Source organism: Spinacia oleracea, chromosome 1 (assembly GCF_020520425.1).
Source record: "Spinacia oleracea cultivar Varoflay chromosome 1, BTI_SOV_V1, whole genome shotgun sequence".
Taxonomy (NCBI): Eukaryota; Viridiplantae; Streptophyta; class Magnoliopsida; order Caryophyllales; family Amaranthaceae; genus Spinacia; species Spinacia oleracea.
The window spans coordinates 98,800,958-98,807,007 of record NC_079487.1 but is presented as its reverse complement, the minus strand read 5'-3'; positions in this window follow the sequence as shown (position 1 = coordinate 98,807,007).

Here is a 6,050-nt window from a genome sequence, read left to right as displayed (position 1 = left end):
GACAAACACTTGAGGATTATTTTGGAGACGCTTACAAAGAATCTGGTTTTTTTTATTAAATGAAGTATACAAATCGTGAAGTCATGTGTGTATAAGTGACACCGACGGAAAAGTGAAGGACTAAATTGATTGAGAACTATGTTACGTAAGGGAATAAATTTAAGAGAAAATTTGAGTGGTCCAGGATCGTTAGAAATCATTCGTTGTCTGGAAAAGATGAAAGGAAATACATGAATTGGTGAAAGAGCTAAGGGTTAAGCCCAAAAGTTATACACCCCTGAAAAGCGTAATGAGGTTCGGTAAAAAGATAAAGTTTAATAGAAAGAGTTTATGTAGACCCTGCTAAGATTCAAGCTATGAGTGAGTGAACTACTCCAAAGAATGTGTCCGATATTTGAAATTTTCTAAGCCTAGATGACTATTATAGGAGGTTGTGAAAGACTTTTTGAAGAAAGAAAAACCAGTGACCAACTTGTTGAAAAAGGAATCGAAATTCAAGCGGAGTGAGAAATGTGAAGAAGCTTTCCAGATTTTAAAGGAATGTTTGACCTCCGCACCTGTTGTCGTGCAATTGAAACCGTATGAGACTAATTACCCTATGAATGACCTAGAGCTAGCTGCTATTGTGTTATCTGTGAATATTTGGAGACATTACCTTTACAGGGCAACATGTAAAATCCTTATCGACCATAAAAGTTTGAAATTTTAGCAAAAGGGTCCAGTTGAATCTTGGAGACAACATTGAAAATGATACTTCTTTCCACCCTACAACCGATGGTCAGCCTGAGAGCACTAACCAAACCAGGGGAGATTGTTGAGAGCATGTATTATTGACTTTAAAGAGAAGTTGGGAGATCATTTAGATTTGATTGAATTTTCGTGCATCAATAGTTACCATGCGAGCATTACGATGTCACATGTTGAGGCGTTGTGTGGAAAAAGTGTAGAAGTCCATTTGCTGGAATGATTTGAGTGAAAATATTGTATTGGGGACAGAATTCGTTGAAGTGGAAATATCCAAAGTTATTCCCTGAGATGAGTTACGAGGGCGTAACTCGTTTTCTTTAAGGGGGTAGAATGCGATAGAAATTCGCGCTTTTTACCTATTTTTATGGTATTTTTATGCATTTTATGCTTATTTTTAGCAACTTATACATGTTGATGCAAGTAATTAGATTCTCTGCATAAGAAAAGTGTGTTCATGAGTAACATAAACAACTTTAAGTTGGCAAAAGAGTGCACATGAGTGGCACAAGTACTTCTTTAGTATGAATAAGTTGAAAACTTTTGAAAAAGGTGTGAATTTCAGTGTCAAGTTTCGGGACGAAACTTCTTTTAAGAGGGGTAGATTGTAATCCCCCGTAAATTTATAAATGTTATTAATATATTTTAACGTATAGTTAATATATTTAAATAAGAATTTACGGATTTTAGAAATAAATATATAATTAACGTATATTTATTTTATTACATTTTGAATATTTTTAACGATTTATGCAATCTAAAATAATTTTAGAATTCTATGTTGAAAAGAATTTGGATTGCGAAAACGCGATTGAATTTCAAAAACAATCCTAACCGGTTTTGGATTCAAACAACATCAATTCCAATCCTAGCCCAAGTTTGCAAAGCCCAATAAATAATCCCAAACAAAATTACCCATAATTCTCTTCCCCTTCCCTTCACGTGAAAATCAAAACAGAAAAATCACCAAACCCTCCATTCACGTACGTGAACCTGCAAAAGAAAAAAAAAACACTCAGGTCTCTTGGTCCCAGCCGCCGCCGTCGACCAGCCGCCAACCGACCACCGTCGTTCTTCCTCCTCCTGCGCCCGGTAATTTCACCTCCTTCCTCTTCTCTTTCGTTTTCTCTTTCTTCCATTTTATCCCCCCTTAATCGCAGATTCTGTTTCGCACAGCCACCGCAGCCGCCGCACGCACCACCGCGCTGCCCCCCTAGCCAACCACCGTCCACATTGTTGCGCAAGCCGTTGCTGCTTCCCAGCCAGGCTGCGTCCTTCCTTCACTCGTTCTCCTTTCCTCTTTTGCTCCTCTTTACTTCTTGCGGAAGTCAGTCACCACCGTTGCAGCCTCGCCGCCAGCCACGACCACCTGCCGCCGCGTGCACCAGCCATTGCCGCCGGCCAGCCTTCCCTTGAATCTTTATTTGGTTAATTTCTTGAACCCTAAGTAATTCAATTAAATGTTATAAATTTATGTTATTAATTTAAGTTATGTTTTAATTAAATTGAATTTAGAATTTCTATGATTTAATTCGAATTTCATATTTTTATATTATGTTTAAATAGTAAATTTAATTTTCAGTTTATATAATGCATTGAAATAACGATTTGAATTAGTTAAAGCGGGAATTTTAAGTCTTTAATGGTTGGAAATCATGGTGGGATGATTAGGGATTTTGAAATTGATTGTTTCAACGTTCTAAGAACGTTAATTGGTCTTGGTGAAGTTTTTAAACGAGTTATATTGCTGAAAATTTAAGTATGGTATTTGCGAAAAGTTTTCAACGAATTTCAAACATCGAATTCAATAATTATGATGCTAGGAAATCAAATATTCAAGTTTTGATATTGGGGAAGGTCCTAAATATGTTTAGGATGTATTTAGATTGCTTTATTATGGTTGCGAAAGATTAGAAATTGATTGGGAATATTTGTTGATTGTTTTAGGCGGAGAATTCTCCCTAGGTGACTTTTGAAAGTGTTAAAGTGGCCTATTAGTTTGTCTACACAAGGTACGTACATACCTGTGTGCTTGGAATGTGTGTTATTTGTTGAATCCATGCTGAAAGTTGTTGATGAACTTGATTATGTTGGAATTTCATGTTTAATATTGTTGGATGGACATGTTGAACATATATATTTCGTTATGAGGATTATAACATGTTAGTAGATGATTGATGCAAACAAGTTTGATTGGGAACACTAGATTACTTTATATATATTGATTCAGATCGATTGATTGGTGTTCCCTTTTAGCTTTTCACTACTTTATGAGGGCCGAGGACCTTGTTTAGTAAGTTGAAACCTTATACCCATATAGAGGGGTTGATCAGTATTAAAGGAAATGTTGGATTTAATTGGAATGAGTCTTGATTGACATCTCTGTGATCACTTACTTAATTCCAAGATAAAAACAGTGGAGAATAATTGTTGATTGTATGACTTATGTGATTGTTGAGTCATAACGGAGTTTAATTGGTAAAGCATGTAAAGTGAAACTGAGTAGCAATAGCTTTAGACTGTGCACGTCTAAAGTGACGGACAATCAGGAGTTGGGGTCATGGGTCGCCTATGGCTTTCTCTGGGCCGGATTGATCACCGGTTCTATTTATTCAAAAGTCCCTCGATATCGCAGGTCATTGGGGTTTACGGAGTCGCGCCCGTACCTCGTCTTCCTTAGTGAAGAAGAAGAAGTTTCTAGTAGACAGCTCAGTCCATTGACTATTTCAATTAAAATAATGTTAATGATACAAAGGTCTAGTTCAGTCAAATATAGTCTTCAAGTCAATATGTTTTGGTTATCCTTGCTTATGTTTTATTTAGTATCATGTTAGGATTGTTCGTTTAATAGAATCATGTTAGGATTATTATTGATTTAGTATGTAGTACTCAGCTTTGCTGATTACGTGCTTTTGTTTGTGCATGTTGATCATGGCTATGCCTTATTGATCCTGTGATGACCCAATCTTTGGTGAGCAGTCTCTAAGGATCAATAAGCATTGTCCATTTGCAGGTTTGAAGATGTTGCATCATTGGGATCGGGAATAGAGAGCTTGTATTTAGTTTTGATTTGCTAAGTTGACTTGGGTTTGTTTAATTGGACTTTAAACTTGTTAGTTGATCTTATTTTCGTTGATTGGTTTTGGGATTAACTATGTAATCGATTATTTATAAACCTAAAGTTAGTTTTATGTTTTTCGCTGCAAAATTCTGAATAAGCCGTTACGTTTTCACACGGGCGATAATGCCTTGATAATTCTCTATGTTTTATATTAAAAGAGTACTTTAGAAAAGGGAGAATTGTCGGGGTGTTACACCGGATCCGCCTTAAGATTGACCAACTAGAATCGCCCTTAAGGTACTATTATTTTCGGCTAAATAAGGCAAGAGTTTTGACTGATTTTTCTGCTTAAAAATCCCAACTTTGAATACTTGAAATCTCGTGTATAAATTTGTGACCCTAGGCACATATTTATAGAGTATAGAAAAGGTTTTAGAATCCTAGTAGAATACCAATTAGTTTAATTAGAATCCCTTTAGGACTCTATTAAATAAATTCTATTTACTAGGATTAGGATTTAATCATAGAACGAATTCCAATAGCTTTAGGATTCGTATAGCACACAACCGCACACGAGCACGAGCACCGCACAACCCGCGCAAGCCTCGCGGCCCACGCGAGCTGCACAGCTCGCAGCCCATTTGCTCGCAACCCACATAGCTCGCGCGCGCGCCATTCCTTGCTGGGCCTGGCGAGGCTTTGGCGTGTGTGTTGAGCGCTTGGCTTGCTGGGCGCGGGCCTGGCTTCGTGTTGGGCCTTCGTCTAGCAAGTCTCGTCCGATGCTAATTCGTACGATGCGCTTCCGATTAAATTCCCGATTCCGGAATTCATTTCCGTTACGAACAATATTTAACATTTCCGATTCCAGAAATAATTTCCGTTTCGAACAAATATTTAATATTTCCGTTTCCGGAATTATTTTCCGATTCCGATAATATTTCCGATTCTAATAATATTTCCGTTTCCGGCAATATTTCCGATTCCGGTAATATTTCCATTTCCGATAACATTTTCCGATACGTACCATGTTTCCGTTTCCGGCAACATCTACGACTTGGATAATATTTATATTTCCGATACGATCCATATTTCCGTTTCCGGCAATATCATCGTTTCCGGAGTATTCATTTACTTGCCTTTGACGATCTCAGCTCCCACTGAAACCAAGATCCGTCGATTCCGAATATCCATAGATGGAGTATTTAATGCCATTAAATACTTGATCCGTTTACGTACTATTTGTGTGACCCTACGGGTTCAGTCAAGAGTAAGCTGTATTCATTCCACTTGAACTGAAGCGGCCTCTAGCTAGGCATTCAGCTCACTTGATCTCACTGAATTATTAACTTGTTAATTAATACTGAACCGCATTTATTAGACTTAACATTAAATGCATACTTGGACCAAGGGCATTATTTCCTTCAGACTCCCACTTGTCCTTAGGGACAAGTGTGCATTTCCTAATTCCTTTGTCGCTCGATGCTTGCTCTTGAACATATAAGGTAAGAGTTGTCATCCTTATTATGTCCAGAGGTGTTTCTCGGTTTCAGAGTTCAACTGATCAAATAAACAGATAATCATAGCCTATGATTCATCTGAGCACGGCCATGCATTTTACAGTTTCTAGCTCTCCGAGTGGCCTTGTACAACTTTTAGCATCTCATCCCGATTTATGGGAGGACAATCCCAATCTTGCAATCTTGAGATTAGACTTCGTTTGATAGGTGATTACCTGAGCGTTGCCTTTATAGCCTCCTTTTACGGTGCGACGGTTGACAACGTCAAAGTAAGCATTTCTCAAACAAGTAATCTCAAATCATTCAGGTATTGAGGATTAGTGTCTAATAATTTTAATGAAATTTACTTATGACAAATTTTCATCTCTTACAGTAAAGTTTCATAGGTCTGTCCGATACTAGTTTTCTCAAAGTAAGTATCTATGCAAATGATTATGACATTTCCATGTCCACATAGTTCAAGAAACAGAACTACTAGTCATCTTGCATTCTAGTCGTCTAACGTTTTCTATGCGTCCACCTTTATAGAAAACTCCGACCAGGGACCATTTTCAATATTTTGACATTCAAGTTCACTTGATAGACATTTCTTAGTCACAAGACTGGTCCTGACAGTCTATCTTGAATATTTCGTCAAATTGAAGGGGCTCATCATTTAATAAACCACAAATTAAATGGGAAAAATGAATTCTATTCATTTATTGTGAATGATTAACCAATAATGTTTT